At 44.6% G+C, this 22,538-nt stretch overlaps 1 long non-coding RNA gene across 1 annotated transcript; it reads left to right on the top strand.

Annotated features, from left to right (window-relative positions):
• Positions 1-395: 395 nt before the first annotated feature.
• On the top strand, positions 396-19,738 carry LOC143346860 (uncharacterized). Its single transcript, XR_013080521.1, has 3 exons — positions 396-586; positions 19,285-19,470; positions 19,545-19,738. It is a non-coding gene; the product is annotated as an uncharacterized LOC143346860 (long non-coding RNA).
• The last annotated feature ends 2,800 nt before the right edge of the window (positions 19,739-22,538 follow it).

The raw sequence follows: 22,538 nt of genomic DNA, 5'->3' as shown, positions 1-22,538 counted from the left end.
GCGTCGCCCATTTTCTCTAAATCTCTATTCCGCGCGCGTGGTTTTTTCGGTTGGACCGATCCGGTTTGGGTTTAGAACGGGGGCCTCGGGTCCCAGCCTCGCCACGATTGGCCGCCTAAATCGACGGCCATATTTAGGCCGCCCGGGCCCCTCCTGGTTAGAAGGGCCTGACGTCATCCGCGTCAGGTATTCCAAGGACGCGCGTCTCCGAAGCGCCGCGATCGACGCCGCGACGCGTCGTGCGGATCGATTTTCCCCGGGCAAAAACGTTAATTAATCACCGGCGATCCCGTGTCGCGAAAAAACGATCCGCGAATCGCGTATTGCGCACTCCTCGCAAAAAAGCACTCGTCGACACTAGTCTGTGCCGATCGAAGGTAAACAAGGAGCTGCGCGCGAACCTTTCGATCGTTCGTGAATCGCGGAAACGGATCGGTGGAATTCGAGAAAACACCGCGAACGGGGAACCGATCCGAGAAATTCGTTTTGCCGATCTCTAGATAGCCGTTCGAGAGGAAGGCCTACTTCTCAGCGCAAGTTTCGAACGCCGGGATCGGTACCGAACGACGCGACATGCGGCGGTTTGGTAAGATTCGCTACCTACAAACCTACTTTGTCCGTTCTAGCCGCCACCTACTATGGCCGCGCGACCTTCGACATCGCGGAAGTCCGCCTAATCGACGGATCGTGTTTGCTCGACGATATTAAATCCGGCTACCTCCTGTTTCGAAGCGACACTTTTTTCCCGGGCCCTCTAATCGCGTATCTAATCTCGTACGCGATATCTACGGCCATCCATTTAACTTTCGATAACGGGGACGCTCGGACGCCGAGAATGTTAAATTATTGTTTGAAATCGCAGAAATTACGACGATATCGAAGAAGCACCGAGCGCGAATCTACGATTTCGCGGAAACGCGGTGAAGCGGATAAAAATCGATCGATGGATCTTATCGCGCACGTTTCGCCGCAATAGGCGAATTCTGCGACGCTATCTAAATCGCGGATTAAAGTTAACCGCGAATAGTTTCGACGAAAACAAATAAATCGGGGTCAAGTTTGTTCGATTAAACGGGACCGATGGACACGAATAAAATTACGTTATATCATTCACGATTATGCGTTTATTAAAGATTTCCACGAGCAAGTTAGGATTAAAAAGTTTCTGTGAAAAGTTATTCCCGTTCGGTCAGCATTTTTGCCTCCGCCTTATCGATCGAATATTTAGAATAATAAGTGGCTGGATCGAGCGTCCGCCCGTTTTGGTGTTAATTAAATTTTATGTCCCATCTAGATCGTTCGGGAAGTCGCCTATATTTTACGATCTAAGGTCTTTATCTTATTACGGCTCTTACGACCGTATTAATCGCATTATTGTATCTGCAAACTACTACGATAATTTTGTAAATTCTTTTCCCCCGTGTCATTATCATCGTTCGTATTTAAATTACGCCGGGCGATAAATTCCTGTGTAATTAACGAAATTAAGTTCAACTACCGCGATAAGTAAAGTGTACTGTTCCAAACTGTTTGTCCAGTGCGTAGTTATTTCGCATTATACCTCTGTCTTTAAATAGTCAATTCCCGTCGATGTTAACAATAATAATCGACGACAATTTTTCGCGACGAAATAACAGAAAACTTTTCTATCGCGACAGGTTGCTTAAATAGGAAAAATAATTGCATAATAAGTACTGTCGACGCTGCGTTTATCTAAACTTGCTACGAGCTTCTATTGCACGTATAAATAGTATAAGACAGTCATTGAACATACGTTGCTCCAAGCATATTTCTAATTCCTGGTTAAATTATTCCGCGTTAGTTCAGGAACAGAGATAAGAACTACTCGATTCGCAGCGAGTTATCGAACATCGTCTAACTCGTTTGAAAAAAATACCTTTCGCGTCAGAATAGCAGAAAATGATTTGAAAAATGGATTAAATAACGCGCGATTCGATAACGTCCGAGCTTGTTAGAGCGTGCGGTATAGCAAGCGATACGGCGCAAGCGTGTTTGCGCAGCCGCGCGCTCAGCTGTCTGTGATTTAAACAACGTGTCCCGGAAATGGGACCAGTAAATTGGACGATCGACCGTATCTCGAGACCCGAGCGTCGAATCGAAAAACGTCCCGAGACTTTTCGTCGACGACAAGTCTCGCGAAACCGTTGCCAAACGAGTGACCCACATTTTTGTTAACACCCTGTATATATACGCGCTTAAAGAGCAATTATTCCTGGTGGTGACTCGCCGGTGGGTAAGAAATTGTGCAGCTCACTTTCAAACGTGGCCGGTGGCTTCAAGGTTCTTAAAACCATTGGTAATGCATTCCAATCGGTCGCTCGAAAGATAGAGAGAGGTTCAGAGAGACGGATTTAGCATTAGAATCTACAAGGACAGCGCGCGGATAGTTGGTCGCCGAGCTGAATCCAGAGAAACGACGTACCGCCGAGAGAAATACCTTCGCGAGACAAATAAGATTTTATAAAAAGATACCACACCGCCTAGAAATACGTAAGCGTGTGTGCACGGGCAACCGTGTCTCGTTAGAATTCAACGCTCGCGTTCCCGTAATACGATGAATAATTCCTAGTGGCGGAAATTAATTTTGTATTTTTCCTCTTCGCTCGAGGCTCGCGAGGCTCCGTCATTTTCGTAACGTCAGTCCCGCGGTCCGAGCCCGACTACGACCACCATTATTACCACGTAATCGTTTCGCTTTTCTATTTTATTTACTTTTATTCTTGGAATCGCGATACGATTACCGCCAAATCGACGATCCTGGATCGGCACGCGCGTTCAAACGAACGGTAACGAATTATTCAACGGGTTTTCGCACGATAAACCGCGCGTTTCCCGCGGCCGCGAGTTAAAACGCCATTAGAAGACAACGATCGGGAAGAATCGTCTCGAGACGCCGAGATTTCCGCGCGTCTCGCCGCGATATCGTAAACGTTCGGCGAATCGAACGAACCCGAGCTCGACAGGTGCAAAGGCCACCAGGACTACGCGTACATTCGTAGTTTGGTGCGCGATCGTAACGATCTGCGACGTATCGTGGCGATCTTATTATCCGGTTGTTATTCGCGACGATCGTACTCTAAGCACGTCGGAGGAGCTCGCCTAATTCGCGCCGCCGCGAAACAGCCGATGATCGCGATTACGATTCATTATCCGCGTCGAGCATTGTCTGCAGGGAAGTAATAACAGTTCTTTGTTCTTACTACTTATCGTGAAACTGTAACCAGCCGACGACGACGACGCACGCTCGAACAAAAAGTCGCGACGATTGTTGCTCGCTCACCGAACGCGATGCTTTCTTGTCCGATCCTTCCCCTCGACGACAACCAGGGACGAAGATTTCGCGTTATTATTCTTGCGTATCGTGATTCGTTGGTTATTTCGCGCGAGTCACCTCAGCGAATAAATAATACCGAACAGGAGGCCTTGGTTCGCGCGCGTTTGCGCCGGAGAATGCGATCCGCTTGGAAGACGAGACCGAGTCCGCGTCGCTGCGGTTTTTGGTCATTTTTATCGGTCGACCGGAGACGGTGATCGATGAGCGCGATCGATCTGCGCCGGTTTCAAGCAACGCGCGGAACATTGGTCGGCGAAACATTGTCCCCGGAGCGAGTCGATCGCCCCGCGGTCGTCGCGACGCGACGAGAAAAAAAATATCGGCCACTGGGCTAGGAAATGTGACGGACCGCTTTCGATTCGCGGAAAAAGAAACTCGTCCCATCGAAGCCGCGGAACAACGCGCGACTCCGTCCGCCAATGGACTAAAGCGAAACAACTCCAGTCTATATTTTAAAAATTCTAACGCGAGAACTTATCTAATTTACCGCGTACGGTGCTTACTCAAATTATATTATTGGACGAATATATCATGGACTTTATTTTTTTCTACGATTAGGTTTAGTCTCAGCCACGTCGATGTAGTTTAATAAAATTTCGTGCTGTAAAGGTAAATAACGGAAAGTATCGGAATATCTTTTTAATAGAATTACGCCTTTGTGTTCTTGATCAGCAGGTTGGGTAACAACGCATCGTTTGATATTTCACAAAAATTAATCGGTCGCGAACGATCGACGATCAACGGGGGCCGCGAAGTTTGTTGCTCGAATTTTGGACAGTTTTTTATAAAACGAAACGCTCGACAGCGCGACGCGTGTAGCTTCACGGTAAACAAACAGTTACTACAAAACGCATTGCAGCTCGGCGTACCGTTAAATCCTGTTACGTAACATTTCACTCTTCCCGCGTCAACCGCGCTTTTTAACCTTCGCGCGCTATTCTCCGCATTTTGCTTCGCTCCTTTTTTTGTCCCGTGTTGACCGTTACCTGCATAAACTTAACGCGAACGCGACGGCATTCTATTTATACTGTCGCGGAATAGTTGGGCGGGAAGTTTTCGAATCGCGGCACGGATCCGGTAAATAAAAGAAAACGGAGTCAAAGTCGAAAGAGAACGAAAAATACAGGTTCGCGTGGGCACTGCATTGGTCGGAGGCATCGGGCATCGATTCTCGAGAGGCGATCGTGATTGGTTTCTGGCAGTGGACAGCGATCGAGAGGCAAGTAGTGCGGGAAGCGCAGTCGGTTTCTAAACCGGTCGTCGTAAAAACCTGGCTTGGCCTTCGGGGCGGCCATTTTAGAACGTTCTAACATTTGACGGTCGCGAAGGCCTCGCTTCGGCTGCCTAATAAGCGGCCGTTAATCTATTATTCATTACGAACGTAGGAGAGAGATACCTCGAGCGACATGCAAATCGAGCGTGCAACTCGCGTACGCGTTAACTGCGACTCGCATCTCCTACAACACGCAATGGCGGGCCATAGCTTCGGCAAATCGGCCTCAACTCTCTCTCTGCGATCGCTTCATTTATTCGCGGTGCCAGAATCGAAAACCTAAGGCTCGATTAAATACAAACAGTCTTACTTAAATGCAACTATTTAAATATTTATCGAGCAGACCAGACTTAATTTTGTAAAGAAAGAAGCATGTTTCTGACAGACGGACAAATGTAATATCTGCAGAGATTGTTCGTATATTAGATACCCGGGAAGTCGAAGGAGTTCGGGTGAAAGAGGACGAAGTTCCGTATTAACGTTTCCATTGGAGATGGTATTGAGACGACGAGTCTTTCGAGCTGTCGCGATTAAATCAAACGGGGCTCTCGAGATGCACTCGAGCCGCGCGAAGGGTACCCTTCAGTATTTTCAGAGGACGCGTAAACGGGACTTAATGCCTGATCAAGATGAAAGCGGTCGCCGTGTCGCCCTTAACGAAGTCACCGTTCCAGGTCCCTGAGCGGGAAAAGACTCCAGTGTTCGCGATAGAATTCCACGCGATGGAACCTCGATACTTGCGTGCGAACCTCGTCCGTTGCGGTACTTGGACGAGTAGAAGGCAAGGTGACTAAGCAACAAGTGCCCCGTGTCTTCCGTTTCAGAGAAAATCAGATCGTTGCTGGGAGACCGACGATTTAGCGAAAATCATAGGTCATGGTTTGCCATTGGAAGGTCGAGGAACACCTCAATTTTCCTGCAATTATAAGAAGACGATGGAGTCTATGCGACCAATCGTATGAATCTCGAAATAAATTTATCCTAAAATCACTGAAAGAGTGATCGAGAAAAGATAGAAAAAGACCTGAGATTCGTCGTCTCCAGGGGTGATGTATCGCGTAAGCGGGGCGTCCATCGAGCCGATCGCCTCGATAACAGCGTGTAAAGCACGAATTCCCAGTCCCGTTTACCCGCAACTATCGAGATCCAGCTCCGTCGATTTTTCTATAAAAGGGAGTCGAGTTCTCCGAAGAACGACGCGAGTATTCTTCGGGTAGGATTATTTGGTGGAGGTCGTCATTCACCGGGAGTTTGCTCGGCGCCTTAACGACTTCGAAGAATGACCCCGCCCACGAAGCGTCGAGAACCGCGGTTCAGAAGCGAGGAACGGAAAACGCTGATTCGCAATTACGCGTACGATACGCGTTTAGACCGTCTGCAGCCATGCGCGCGCTTGTTCCTGCTGGCGAGGCGGTCGTTTTTAATCGAGATGCCTCTTAACGAGCAAAAACCGTGTTTACCACCCAATGATCGTCACGCATCGTCTTTCTTCCGCCGCGGCGCGGCGTTTCGAGGGATCTGTCGTCGTTGAAAATTGTCGGCCGAATCGAATTTCGCCCCGCGACCGCCGATCTAGACCGACCTCGATCGATCGATCGACCTTTTTAAAGACGGTGCAAATTACAAAGTTCCTCGACGCTACAGTAGAGTTCCGATTACAGTGGATAGGTGAAATTTTTCGGTAAAATTAAAAAATTTCAAATCGTTCTGAAAAAATTATTTTTGGTCGCAAGGATCAATTATAATAATTGTTGGTGAATAAACATATCCTCGAAATACTACGCACTTTTGAGAAAAAAAAATTCCTTACCGAAAATATAATGTAAGGCCAGAAATGTTTCTGTAATTTCATTTTCTGTCTCACTTCCTCTTGTGTTCACCTGTTGGTAAGGGGTCGAAAAAATGCATTGAATGTAAGGTCAACTCGTGTACCTCGTCTGTGATTATATTCCTCGTTTTTATCACTTTATATGTAGATATAGTCTAATCCACGATCCAGCATATTTGACTTTCAAGCATTGCTTCAGTCCCAAGTATGTCGGATAATCGGAATTTTACTGTATATTGCTACCATATTTGGTATAAAATTTCCTATCTTTGAACTAATTTTCGAGCACATATTAACGCGTACTAATATCTTTACTCATTGAAGTGACTAACGTCTATGTTAGAACTGACTCATATTTCGAGAGCATGTTTCAAAACACTTGACGTATGTATCGACTAAATTCTTTCAGGGACGTAAACATTGTGGCGTAATAAACGCATTCGCAATGTTAATACGAAGATTAGGTTAGAAAAAATGCGTTACAAAGACTCTAAAGAGCTTAATACTAATAAAGGACCAGGAGAAAATCTATACTGATACTAGTTTCAAATTCCATGCTTGAACTTACAGAAGAATTGTAGTTCCAGAGTAAAAGAGCTCTTTCGAATCGGGCACTTTGCACGTAGATGGAAATCGGATATTAAAACTATTAACGTTATGCCAAGTGTATTCGAAAGTATCGTAATTATCGGCCTCAGCGAAGAATATTATAATTAATCGGCAACTCGGTTTCGTGTAAGGCCGTTCAGGCTGAATAGAACATGGCCAACAAGTTGACGCTATCTACGTCGACTTCCAAAAGGCTTTCGACACCGTCAATCACGCAGTACTTGTCTGCAAACTCCGAACAATGGGTTTTCGAGGCAACGCACTTTCGTGGTTCTCCGGTTATTAATCCGACAGATCTTCTCTCGTTAAGTTTAACCCTCGCCCGGAAGTTCGTTCAGACCCGTGAAAACTGTTTCCACCGGACTCCTCGAGTCTTGGTTTCTCGAAATCAACAATGGAGGTTTTAAAATTAAAGACGACGGATAGAAAATTTGGTAATATCGAGAGAGGTATAGAAACGATTTGATTAGTTTAGACGAGATCGTTGATACCGAGGGCTAGGGAATAGGAGGATGATAATAATCGAGCGTCGATTCATAGGCGAGCGGCGTCGTTTTAGCCTTAATGGGCATCCTGGCTGGCGCGGCGGATCGTTTCGACATACAAGTGATTTGCAACGGCGGAATAATAATGCATATAGAAAACCGGTTTTGTTTTCGATTACGTCGCGGCGATATCGGGCGCAAGGATTCGAACGATCGATAAGTACACGGTGGCGGAAGGAAAGGATAAGAAGAAGAGGGAGCCGAGTGAGGCTGCGAAGGATCCATCGCGAAAAACGATCGGCAGACGGGGAAACGTTGAGGCCGGGTTTTTACTTCGGCCAACCGGTCGACGGCGGAACGGTTTTCGTGGAATCGCGATAAACGGCGCCGCCGACGCCGCGCGCCTGAAATATCCGATTTAATTGCGTCGCGATTGCGAAAGGGAACAAAGATCGGCAGCGACGGTCGCGCTTAATTGCCCCGGCCCGTATTCTTCGCGGCAGTGAACCCGCTTCTGTCGTGAAAACGAGAGCGTTCCTCGCGACCGGCTAACCTGCCACGAAAGGACGAAACGGCGCACCGTTGCGCAAAATGCACTTGCAAACGACGTCCGTGTTCCACGAGCGAATGCTCGCCTTTCGTACGGCCACTCGATGCCCAGCTGCGAGCCACCATTTGCATATTTATGATACGCACCGAGGCAAGGACGCTCCGGACGCCTCCAGGCCCGAATTCGACGCCATTTTACCGGCCCTTCGACACCTCAAAACTCGAACTTTGCTCGCGAGTAACCGATTCGAACGTTAAACTCGTAAACTGATATCTTTTTGTCGGTTCGATATTTGCATTAATCCCTTGCCATACAATGACGTGTCCGACTCGTCACAAGTTCTTGATGTCAAGTTTCACAATTATGAAGCCACTCGCATTTTTACATTGACGAGGTATTCGTTAAACAAATCTATTTTTTCCCGTGCCCATTCCTTGTACGAACAAATTTAAACAAAATTAAATAGTATACGTTTGACAAATTATTTGGAATTAAAGGGGTTCAAATACGATTCTCCCTTCAAAGTTATTCGCAGGTCGTCTTGAAGTTCTCCCAAAGTCAGAAAATGGGGGATTCTGTAAATCCAGATCGTCGACGACGAGGAATTTAGTGGCCAGGGTTTGAGAGACACTGTGACAGACTGTCGAGATTGTGTATAAATAATAGACTCGATCTTAAGATTTCCAAGTGTCATATAATGAGGATTACTCGTATTACCGGCGTACTTATGTACTCCTCTACACTCGGTAACACACCGTTAGAATCTATCGATAGTACTTACGACCTATACGCAACTCGCGATAATAAAACTTCTTACGTATTGGAGGTATTAAAAGAATTCTTTAGTCTAACTTTTTGTAACGCGTCGTAGATTTATTGGCCGTCCTGTAGAAAGTCCGATGAATATATTTAACCACACCTATAGTCGCAGAGACAAGTTACGATCACAAGATCGTCTTACCGATGCTATTTTCTTGTCTAAAGTCATTAACGATCGTATCGATTGCTGTACATTAGAATTAATTTATTTTAACGTTTGCCAAGGTTTACCGTACACAACTTTCCTCGTACCGATTTTGCTACCAGATTGTGTAACTAATTTTTCCAGATTATCTACCCAAAGGACCATTGTTTTCTAACTTGTTAGTACCTGTTTGTCTATTATATTATCGTGTAATCTTCAGGAACCACTATATCATTTTATTACACGGTTTGTCTTCTCCCATATTAAAAAGGTTAATTTTTCGTAAATATAATTTGAATATATTGTAATTACCGTAATGTATGTACATTTGTTGCACTTTATGGTAATTTAAGAGGGTTACTAACCGCTTAAATTAGCGCCTAAGTAACTCGTTTAATTACACGTGTGTATGAATATACGAGGCATATTTTATAAAGAATAGTTTTCTGTTGGCAACGCGTTATTCGAGCCATTCGTCGCGAAACGCGACTGGTTCAGCCTTAAAATCTAAGTAAATAAAAATAAGTTTCTAAGTGGGCGGTCGAAGAGGAAAATAAACCTAATGTAATTTCGAGCGTTGGTCGATGACGAGATATCCAAACGCTTAGGGCGTAGGATCGGTGGAATGGTCGCGATCCAGGAGAACGGTTTCCTCAGCGACCGTATTTCTCGAACATAAAGCAATCCCGACGAAAAGGAATCGTCGTCGTCTCGGTCGGCGCGAAGCGGTACGTGCGAATCGCATGCATTGCAACACGGATCTATAATAAACGTACGCGATCCCCGCCGATTCGAATCCTCGGGGAGGAATCCAAGAAGGACAGGTCGTTGCAGAGAACCCGTTAAAATTTCATGACCAGCCAGCGCCTGAGAGTCGTAAAAAAAAAATTGAATCCATCGATCCCTGCACAACCGTTGGTTCCACCTGCGTCGCAACATACTCGCGTTCGACGCTTCATCGAAACGAATCGAGGATGCTCGTTCAGCTCCTTCTCCGGACCATCCACGGGATCTATCGATCAGTTTCCCTTCAAAGAACAATGTCTGCGAACGGCCATTTTTGTAACCCGTTGCGAAAGAATAATTTACACGCGACGCGCACCTGTGCGTCCTCAAGAGCGAACAATATTTAATCCGCTCCGGAAATTTTGTAATAAACCCTCCTAAAGGTCGGAATATTACGCGCGGAGAGAAAACTCGTCCAATTAACGCGTGTCTATTTATTCCAATAATTAACGGACCCCAATTTTATTCGCGTTACACCGTGTTACGCGATAGTGTACTCCGTGTGTGTGTCATCGTGTCTATTACGGTATCGTTAAACTCAAATACAAGCGTTTCGTAACGGTTGTTTATTTCGGAAGCGTATCCAAAGTGATTCTTGGCAAACGGAGCGATAGTTGTCATCCTAAAGCAACAGTTTCGCTAATTTTCGGAGACAAATCGTTAGACGAGGAGGACGAAGACGAAGCACGCTAATTGCCGGAGTCGTACTAGCTATGCTGTTTCGACCTTTATGTTTATTGCAACTTTCCCATCGCGTGTCGATTGAATAACCATTGTTTCTTAATTCCTTAGGATGTACAGGTTACGTGGAAATTTATCTTTTTCCTTAGCGTGGCAATAACAGCCGCGTTCCAACGTTGTTCCTTTCGTGTTTCATCTCCAGTTCCAAATAAACCAAACGATTTGAAAATTGTGGTCTTAACGACCAACCTGATAAATTACTTAAAGTCGAATCACAAGTTCTCCAGAAATGGGAAAATTGTATAAATTTTCGTTCGTTGATTGGTCGCGTAAAATGTTTGAAGGCAAGTGATGGGTATGTTTTTGGACAGCGAGGCTAGAGGAGGCGAGCGGAGTCGGAGAGGCTTGGGACCGCGGCAAAAGGTAACAGCAAGCTCGCCGACAGGAAGTCGACGAGGCGCAGCAAGCGATCCGAGACAAAGAGCAGAGGGCCAGCAGCAACCAGTACACGCAGCACCGAGAGAAGTTGCACGAACGACGACTTGTGTACTTGCCAGTACGAGCACTACCACCTCTGTCGTGTCCAGGTACGAACGAGCCAGTCAGTCGCAGTATTTGGGACAAGGTCAGAAGGTTCTGCGCTCCCCGGCTTCAAGACACCGAGAGCCGCTCTGCACACTGCACTTTCACTTCGCCTCTCCTGCCGCGTGCATTCGCAAATTGGAACTTCGCGGACGATACTCCGGCCTCTCCGTTTCAAACCTCAAACTTTTACCCGTTCGAGCTTTTCCACGATTCGCGACGTTTGCCGCCGGCCGGACGCGCTCCAATTCACGGAGCTTTATTCCCTCTTCCGTTCCCGACCGGAAGGGCCCGATTTTTTATATTTATCTGCTCGTTTAAATCCGTTTGGTTAATTTATATTTCGTTCGAGAGCAGAACGCGCAGAATCGAGCGTCAATTTGGGTCAGTTTTACGGAGTTACAGTCGTCTTTTGTTTTTCCACGCGCGCCATTATACGTACGCGTCTGCCTGAACGAACGTGAAGAGCGAAAGAATAAATTAGAAAGATACGTGTAATACGAACGGGCGAGAAAAAATACGAGAGAAAGTACAAAAACAAGATTAAACGGGATTTGCAGGTACGCTCGAAGAAAGCTAATGACGACGGGAAAAAGTTGAAATTGATAATGATACTCGGTAGCAGAAATGTATGAACGATTCAAGGGATTAGATAGGGTGGAATCTACAGTGAAAACATCGTCGAGAAGATCCACTCGAAATAAAAAGCTTCGTCATTTATACTTTTGAGCAAAAATTGTTTCTCCTTTAGAAATTAATTTGTATATCTCAACGTGATTGCGGTGGTGTAGAACAGACGATCGAAATTTAGCGACCAGAAACCCAGATCGCGATACTATAATAGCAGCTAGAGCACGGAGTAATTAATTTCGAATGAAAAAGCATCGCGCGCGGGAATTTGCATCGCGTTGACATCGCTGGAAAGGAGACCAGATTAAAGTTCCAAACTCCAAGGTTTGCCTGGTTAACAAACAAAAAAGTAGTTTCAATGTCGAAGTAACTAGACATTCTCTGATACGTGTCTTTAACGTTTTGTAAGAGGTAGAAGTAACCTCTATAATATGATCGGAAAAAGAAAGGTCCGAATACTATGCCAAGGTCACGTATCTTAGACACAAGAATCAATGTAACATCGTCGAGATAATAATCATGTGTAACGTAGAGTTTATATTCGAAGACAAACTGTTCGATTTTACTAGTCAGAATCAAAATGGTGGATAGTTGATGGAACAACCAGTAAGTTTTACTGTTTAGAATGTTTTCTGACGGGAGATTCTTAAGCGACGCGTCGAGATCGCGCGTACGAGAGAGCAAAAAAGTTTCGTCGTCGATTTGTAAACGGGGCCGTTCGCAGTTATTTGTAAACGGCGGATAACGTAAGCAGTGGCACGCATTCGCATGTAAATTTGCACGCGATACACCGCAAAGGCCGGGCAACGACACTTGGACGAGACAAGCCGCACGGGCGCGTGTTCGATGTAATTTTTTACTACGAAAATTTGATATCGCGCGCTAGCGTTCGTTGCAACGAACAAAATCAATTAACCGCAGCGGAGCGAACCGGATATTCTGTCAGAAATATCAACCGATAAACCGACCGGCTTTCGGTTTTCCGTCAAAAGTACAAAAACGTGGCAGCGGTGTCCGAAAAACGCGAACCGACAGTTTCATTACGCAGATGTTACCGGGAGAAAATTAATCATAACATTGTTATTGCACCCGCGCGTGTACAGGACGATGAAAAAATGATTGTTTAAGACGCGCCTCCGGAACGAGTCTTAAATAAACCCGAAATACATGCAGCTCGACGGAAACGGAACGATGCAATTTTAGTCGAAGCGTTTACGTTCGAGCGAGAGTACATTCAACGTTTCGTGCTCGTTATAATGCAAAAAGGTAACGCGACTGTCAAATCGTAGTTGTCAGAAAGAATCTTATATCGTAACGGTGGGATCGTAAACCATCATCGTTTCTCTTAATAAAGAAGACTGGTTTTGCCTCCTCTGCAATGAAGCACGAATAGAAAACGTGATTCAATGCATTAAACATGCATTATGGGTTCATGAAAGTTGTCGGGGATTACGAGGGAATATAAAATCTATTATTGTGCCGACTCTGACTTGTAAAATGAGCTTACGTTGTTTAATCATTATTATTATTATATGTTGGATATTTTATTCGAAATTCGAATCGTTCGTTTTTCCTTCGTGTTTATTTTAACGTGGCGGGACATTGACACGATTCGCCAAGGAGCTGCCAGATAGAGGCGAAACAGTCTTAGTATAATTATGATTTAAAAATAAATCGACGTTGGAATTTGATGCCAAATAGACGATATAACGATTTTGGTAATTTTCTCTTGTTAACGTATCGTTCGAGACGATGGAATTGCCGAGCGTCATAATTAAAACGCGTTACCGTGCCACGGACAACCATAACTGTCGCATACACGCGTTTGCGTTCCTCGAAGGAGGAATACACAATGTATTTTTACGCGCGAACGATGTCGCCTGGTTACTGCATCGCTTTCGTAATATCGCGGGCCCGTAAGTACGCGTTCGTTTGCAACTTAACGGCTCGTTACAGCGCGTCATCGTGTCCAATTCAACGAGATTTCGTTCCGTTCGGTGTCGTTGGCGCGGTAAATTTGACAAAGACGAAACCGTGTGTCCAATCGCTGTCGTTGCAACGTTTTTTATTCGCTGCGCCGATCGAGAGTTTCGTCACGATTACGATTAGAGTAAAAAAACAATTTCCAGAACGTTAACCACTTTCCCTATTTAACACGATTAATCTTGAAACATCGTGATAATTCGAGCAATAAAATAGAATGAAAGAGATAGGAGCGAGAGGAACGATATAAAACTCGTGTTGGTATTTTGCGTACGAGCTGGAAAAACGTATTAACGAGAAATAGAGCGTTTTAAAGGATCGAATATCTATAACGAATTGAATAGACTTTACGCGATGTTGATCTGTCAATTAGTATTCGATTTACCTTCGCTGTCAATTTGAAATACTCGGAACACGTGTATCGAGTTTCACGATAATTCCAACTGAAAAATTCATCGGTCCGCTGTTCTTAGATCTGAAAGTACATTTGTATTTTTCTACGAAATATTTCGCTGAATGGTGTTCTTTATTTTATTGGATTCGTAGTCGTTTTTTTTTATTGCGAGATACTGTGCATTGCTAAGCGATAAAATTGAGGATCATTGTTCGTATACCGCTAATAGCGTGTAAAGAACATTCACCAGAGATTATCCAGGACATAAGAGACTATAGACCCCAATCATCGAATTAACGCCTCGACCCCCGTGCACCGACCCCTCGTCAGGAACTCCCATTCTCGTTATTTTATAGTATAAAAACGTTTTCCACTCGCCAGTACCGTTAAAACATTATATTCCTATAGCCCCGTATTAATTTTAACTCTTGATGAGAATTCAAAAGGAGCTGAAACGCTAATTCGATGACTTGACTAAAATTACCAATCCCTCGTATCTTGGACGGAACAATAAATCATTGCTTTCCTACGTTTCCATTATCCCCCATAAGGGATAATGACCTTCGTTAATACTGTGTCAACTAGCACCTTTGAAAATATTAGCTCGAAATTTTCTTCAAAATAATTCGTATCCGAACGCAAACGTGTCGAAATAAATAGCGTTAGAAGAGGAGGCAATTTCGGCCATTTTAAAGCCTGCGTGCATCTTTCTAATATCTTTAGACGAGTGCAAGTGTTGGATCGCGTATCGATGCTTGGTGTACCTGGGCTTCTTTGGCCTATAACCGCCTGATCCGGAGATCACAAGCCTGTAATCTACCCCCTGGCCGCTCCACCCCCGAGGAGCTTAGATCCAGAATTACTACCTCCCTTAACATTCTTCGTATCATCGAGGAAAGGTACTTAAACGTTTTGACTCCGAGTTTTATCGCGAGCAAGGACACTTTCTCTAGGATCTTTGCTTCCTGGTCCGAGTCTACGTTATATCTGGTCCCGAGATAGGCGTGTGTTTGGAAAAAGAAGCTCGATTTGGTACAGCTACCACCGTTTGCTCGTTCAAACTTTCTCGCGAAATAACTTTAATTTCGGATAATGCTCTTGAAATATTGTACTTTGAGAACAAATTGTTTTTTTTCAAACCTGCGTGTCCCCTTAATGCGCGTAGCGTTTCCAGGTGGTCTAAGAAAGCGGTATAAAAGTTAGCATCGTCGCGCGAAGACGGTGAGAAAAATTCCTCGTAACTCGTGGGGAGGACGAGGAACGGTTGGTGACTCGGGGAAAAAGAGAGACGGAGTTAGGGCGAAAGGACGGAGAGGAAGGGAACGCGTAACGGAAAAAAGAGAGACAGGGAACGCGGCGGTTGCTGTCCAGCAACGGCTGACACAATGGGCATTGAAAACAGAAAATAAGCGGCATTGTTCGGCGCTTTTCAGAATCGATATTTGCGAATACGGCATGGACGCGTGTCGTGAGCGCGCGGCTCGGTGATTTAAAGCAGAGATTAAAAATAAAGGGGACACGCGTGCGTCGAGTTTCCGCCGATCCCCGTCGACCGAGCTCTGCCCGTGTCGAACAGCCGCCTTTGTTGCAGCGCCGAGCACGAGCCCGAGCCGCGTCGCGACGCTGGACTGCTGGATGCTCCGAAAGTAGCTGGCTGTTTTCCGATAACCGACCGCGTGAACCAACAACAATCGCGGCTTGTCGATCGTTTCGTTCTATCGTAGGCAACGGACGAGAAACCGTCGCCTAGGCTCGTCCAGTCGCGCGCGCGCGCTTACTTAAAACCGATCAGTCGCGACCCGCGACGCTTACTTTTCTCTCAACCTTTTAGGCTACCCGATATTCCGCTTTGAAAATATAATAATGGATTTTTTTCGCATCTCTCGTGTTTCATTGATACTTAATTTGCATTATTTATACGTATTTATTTTCCAAGTTAAAAATGGACATTGCGTTTTACGATTCCGAGGATGGCCAGGTCGCGGTCGGATGCGTTACATTTTACCGTCAAAACGACTCGTTTACACGAATATGATATCGAGATAATTACGTGCTCGAATAACCAACGAAGATGTCGTTGAAATAAATTTTTGACATTTCCTTTTGATGTTTCCTTCGAATATTGCTGTGAGACAGATGAAAATCGAATCATTTTTGTGCCGCGAACCAGACGCTCCGTAATTTTGAATTACAAAGAGGAAGGAAAAATTAAATCTCAAATGCAATAGAATAGATTAAGTCACAAACTTTACTACGACACAAATATGCCAGTTCCATGACCCGTGGTGTTCGACTGGGCCTTCGAATCGTTTCTCAATTCCCGTAATTGCTTATTCATCGCCTTGAATGGCGGATAATCGAGAGCACGATTGCCCGAAATATTCAAGGTAACAGCGTCCCCAGCCTTTCGACGTCAAGTATAATGCGGAAGAATGCACGCAAAATCCTCGGTCGAGTCTCGATCAACGAGCGTATTACGAGGGAATTTCAAATTTTATCCGACTCGTAATCGTTAGATCTAGGCGATGTTAGGATCGCAATAAACTGCTCGCCCGTTCACTCGGGCGAGAATATTTATATCACCGCGGCACGATCGGCGCACGGTTCACACAATTTCCGATTTGCCGTAGACCACTGCCACGCTGCTGGAAAAAGGCGACCGTAATTTGCCATCGATCGTTCGCGCCGCTGCATCGATCTCGATCACGGCGTCGAAAATTTTCCGCGGACCCCGAGTTGCCCGTTCGAAACCACTACGTGTTATTAATCCTCCGCGATCCGAGCCTTTTTTTCGTACGGCTAACAACTTTAAGGTAATTTTGTGGCACAGCCTCTGGGAAAATTAAGAGTGTTTTCATAAGAATATATAAATGGATAGAGTTTCTTAAGCGAACAGTAGAGAGAGCGTGAAGATCGGTCCTCCAAGGAAGCGAGAGAGGTATTGGGTCAGACACTTTAGTCAGCCCTGGAACTATCCTAAAGTGGAGACTGTCCAACGCTGGCCATATTCTACTTATTCGTGGTGTCGCGTTCCCTTTAATCTTGGACTAGTCTCTTCTTTATCTTATAATATCTACGTATACCATAAACGATTTATTAAAGTATCCTTGTCTATACATATTCCTTAATATACTTTTAAACATCGAGTTATTTCGCCTTTTATCATTTCCAATTTGTCGACTCTTCGCGCAATTAGTAGCATTTTTAATTTAGATTTAATTCTACGGTTAGGTTATGATACCGCAATTCGCAGAAACTTGCTCTTTCACCTTGCTTTCTCTTTTCGCTACTTTATGTCACGTTCTCATACGCTTGAACACGTGTATTTATTTTTTCCCTCATTACAACGAATGAAATCCATAAATAGATAAATAACATAAGGATTTTTGACGGTGATTCGTGTATTAAATAAATTTCCAATCCAGGATAGAACACGTTTGTGCAACAAAACTATGCAGAGGCTATTAATCAAATCATCATCGGGCGAATAAAAAGTTAATTCAAAGACGTTATGCATAGCAAGAGAAACATTAATGTATAAATATACAGATGCAAAGATATTGGTATATGAATAAACTACTGTTTTTTTTTATAGACATAATAGAGTTGTATCATTAATTTTTTACGTGTTTAATGATGACCTGGTTAATGGACGAAAGAGTTCTTATTCGTATTGCGCAGACACGTAACATTCAAAGAACAAAATTGAATATTCAAATCAGCGTGAAAAAAACGTTCACTTCGAACGAACAAAATAATAAAATGAAAGTATGTATAATGAATTTATCGACTTTAGAATGACGTATGCGCATACGTTACTATCTGATCGAAAAGTGGTAATTAACACTCGGCGTACGCATCGCGATAGAGGGGTTGTTCATCGCCACGTGCACGGTTCGCGATGCATCGCAATTATCAGAAACGTTGGTTCTTATCTGGTTACTAATTCCGTACGACGAATAAACCGCGGGCATTTTTCGATCGGTTTGTTCAACAGAAATCATGGAATGAAATTATATTCGATCGACAAAAACAAAGCAAAATACATAGCGTCCTGTAGAATATCCTAGGCTTCTCAAAAGAGGAAAAAGATAATCGTGCTATTTTTAAAACAGGGAATAATAATTACGTTTTGAAAGGAGAACAACACGAATGACGCGGTTTGGAGCGCTGGTAATGGCGAAGAACTGCATAACGATATGCAAGATCCCCGGACAGGATCGAGAGCACAGGTTACTCGGGGCCGTGTCGCAAGATATTTTTAAATTGAGGGAGGGGGGCGTGATTTTTGGCGAACGATTTGGCAAATTGTAAAAGTCTCGAATGATCCGTCGCGAGATGGAGAAAGAGGGGGTTTCGGGAGAGAAAGGGAGAGGAAGAGAGAGACGTCGCGTCGTTTGGTCGGAGTTAGCACAGCGATCCAGCAGCTTGATCGATCGGCACGATCGTCGTCCTTGAAGTGGTCGACGTCTCTCTCGGTGTACGCAGAGCCGGCGGAGGAACGAACGAAAGGAAGAAACGAGCGAGCCGAGCCGGCGCGGCGGACGAGAGAGACCGCGAAGAACGCCACGAGAGATGGAAGAGGCCCCTCTGCCCGGATACCGACAACCGACAACCTACGACAAACCGAGTTAGAAGTTTCTTTGTCGCGTTAGCATGGCGGCATTCGGCAGTGCACATGCCGCGGTCTAAGCAAGATGGCCGTCTCTCCTGTCGAAAGGAGGGGACGGGAGGAACCGGGGACAGGGGGCGGTTGGGGAAAGGGGGACGAATTCAGGCTGTTGGAGGCCGCCCGGTTCCAACTCGCATTAGAGAACACTCGAAGATTATTACTCGCGGCGAACCGGCCGCGTGATCCTCAGGCATCCGCATAATAAATCCGCCAACCGTCCCAACGCGATTTCTAACGCATTGATTTTAGACGGCCCCCCATCGCCCTCCAGGCCCATCTCCTCCGATCCATCGAGGAAATTTTTGAATTTCGCGCGCTTCCTCCGGACCCCCAACCGATGTCCGGTGCCGTCCCAACGAGAGACAAAATGGTGGTAAAGCTCGTGCGTGTTTTTCGACTGCGTATTTATTATATTGTAAATTACAGTACCCTATCGCTTTTTATTTATTACCGATTCTAAATAACTTCTTGAAGCATGCTTTTTCTTTCTAGGATTGAATATCTCGCGTCCCGACGTTATAAATGTCTGTTTCCGCGTCGATGGAACGCGATCACCGCCGATTTCTTCGGATTGCCTCCCGGAAATCGAACGGATCGAAGGTCGCTTGGACGATGTTCGAATCAAGAACGATCGACTTCCGCGACTTTTCTTCACGGCGACCTCGGGACGCTTTTCCGGTTAGAAATGTTTACGACTTCCGCGTCATCGGATGTACAATTATTATTATTAAACGTTCTTTTTATTCGCACAGATATAGTTTAAAAAAATAATGTGATGCACGAACATATTAAAATATGACAATCTATTGCTCCACTCGCTAACGTATCAAGATAAACTTCAGACGTATGGCTTAATAACCTAAGTCCACCGTCAGTTTTTTCACGCTAAGATAAACCTACATTGGGTAATCAATCTAATTGTTCAGTAATTGATAATTAACGTTAAATAAATTTGCACATTTTACCTATGTTTCTTATCCCGAACAAATACCATTCTACCCGTTATAATGCTTTTCTCGACACGTGTTCGTCCATTCGTCATTTTCGTTTAATCACTATGTATTATTATACAACAAACTGCAACCATTTGGTCTACCTGATTGTAGTAAATATTCCAGGGAAAAGAAAAAAGAAAGTCGATGTAGTCTACAATATTCGACTCGTAATAACTCGAAAACCAAGGTAGGATATTTTTTAATTATTATAGTCTAGGAGAATAGTACTCTGTACGCACTCGAGGCTATTATAATTATTGTTTACAAATTAAATTTAACACGTTCACAACTTTGGTCTTCTTGATCGAATTTCTTCGCACTGACATCAGATGCGAGATGACTAATATTTATTTTATGTTTTCATGAATAAATATTCAGCTGTCTAATACATACTGATTTGTATTTCCCTTATAAACGCTCATTATCCATTATATACTCGTAGATGGCGTCCAGCGATAAATCGTCAGCTAAGAGATAACTCTTAACTACGAGACAACGTGTTAATATTAAAATATGATTATGAAACCAAATCTATTAACGTATACGAAGAAATCACGAAAGTAAATACTTGTATTACACCTCATGCATAGTCTTGTAGTTTCTTTGTAATCATGAGCGCATCTACTCTTGTTTTAATTGGCTCCAAACATTTTCGACGGAACATCGATGCGTTAACGGAGAAAACGGAACGTAGCATATAATAGTCTAGTAATACTACAAACTGACATCAGAGTTCGCTAAAAAAAATGAAATTTCAAACAGATGGCTAGGGGTGGCGATATACGCAACGCTTGTATCCGAAATTGCGTGTATCGAGCAGTAATTAGAAACGAAAGGGAGACGACGTAAATATTAAAATGTATCAAATTGCGTAATTTTTACATGGAAATCGAGATCGGCCGAAACGGTCCCAGCGCGTCGTTTTTGCGATCAGCTCGCGACGTCTTCTCGTGTTTTGCAGGCCACGTCAAACCGGTCGCCCGTTTTTAAGCGTTCCATACACGTGCACGGGAAAATTTCACGGAAAAACAAGTTACGTAAGGTGTCAGCGAACACGGAGTTAATACGCACCGGGAAAATAAGTTCCTAAAATTATCCGTTACGCAAGAAGGTCTACGAGTCCGATTGGAAAACGCATTAGCGCGATCGGATCTGGGAAAATTCATTGCCTACGGTCATCAGCGTCTCCCTGATTCGCATTTAAGGGGACTACGGTGCCATTTTGAGCGTATATATTTTGATAAAAAGAAAATATCTAGCGTTCGTTTGATTTTGGTGGCCATTGCTTGCCTAGTTTAGCGAACGTGGGGCTTCGAGGGGGTTTCTTGGACGTGAATTCGATCGATAGGCTCGGTTCGAAGAAAGGAGAGGATGGATAGTAGCGAGTCAGCCGAGAACGTCGCGGAACGAGCGGCCGAGCGACGAAATGGCAATGGTTGGTCGGTTCAAAGATCGGCGCATCCGTTTAAATTGTTCGTCGAATCGAAGACTAGGTCGAGTGGCGAGTCACGGTGTCACGAAGCGCCTCGAGAAATTGGCAGCGCGGGGCCTGTGAAGGGCATTTCGTAACGCGATTGCCGCCAAGATTGGCGCAGGTATAGAGGATCGTCGAACGATGGAAAATCTCAGCCGTTCCAAAGGTTGTTTTCTGCGGCTTCGCGATACCTACTTTCGAGTCATAGAAAAAAAAGGGTGGCGTAACAAGTTACGCGCCTGTTTATACCGTCCGACTACGAGACGCGTCCGCGGATTCGAGCGGCGCAATTATTGTCGTAGGTTCGCCGACATTTTGTCTATATGACGTTTTCAAGTTTATCAAAACCGTACGCTTATTCCGCGCGAATCAATTATTTCGCGTATAATAAAGTGGGCAAGTTAATTGCATGGACTCGTTAGCAACCTAACTAAACAGAATAGAGACGCTTACGCGGCAAAGTCGAATATTAGCGCGATTCCACGCTGAACGACCAGCTTACCTGCTCTTTCCATACGGAGAACTCTGAAACGAGACCGAACGAAACAGAGGCGCCAACATGGCAAAGCCGAATTCTGCTCGTCAAGTATCTCTCGAGAGAATTCGCACGATAATTTGCCTGCCTTGGTGAAGATATACTCTTCGACTAGGGAAAATAGTCCAGTAATATGAAATAAAATCAGACGCTCGAAGGAAGCGTCGAGACTCGACCCGTACGAGTTTCGTTCGAACAAAGTTGCAGCGATTTAATGATGGATCCGCCGTTAGGAACAGCTTAATATCTTTGCATAGAAAGGCACTACACGCTGACCCAGTTTCCAGAATCGGCCTGTACAATAAATAAAAGAAAGAACAACGCTGGTAGAACCAACTGTTTAAAGGTATGAATAATCCATGCAGCGAATAGTAATTCATTTTTAATTACGCAACGGTGCTTCCGCGCGTCGGAAATCGAATCGCCGATAGGCAGGGCATTAGCGTAATTATTTATACCGGTGCGCGTAAGAAAATCGCGGGAATCATTTTCCATCCGACTCGAGCATCCATGGGTGTTCTCCCGCTCGCATATTAGAAACCAGATTCGCAGATGCGTATTAATTGCGTTTAATTCTGATGGTTTTAACCTTTTCATTGCCTTTTGTCAGTCAACGTCCTTAAGCGTTGATTAAATCAAGATCTGCGATGCGAAAATAAGTTTCCAAGGAACGGTGTTTACTCACCCAGAAATTGATTTGATTCGCGGAAAGGTGAATACGAGATTAATTGGTGAAACCTGT

The sequence above is a fragment of the Colletes latitarsis genome, chromosome 10 (assembly GCF_051014445.1).
Source record: "Colletes latitarsis isolate SP2378_abdomen chromosome 10, iyColLati1, whole genome shotgun sequence".
Classification (NCBI taxonomy): Eukaryota; Metazoa; Arthropoda; class Insecta; order Hymenoptera; family Colletidae; genus Colletes; species Colletes latitarsis.
Note: the sequence above shows the minus strand (reverse complement) of the source record. Positions and strands in the feature narration are given on the sequence as shown.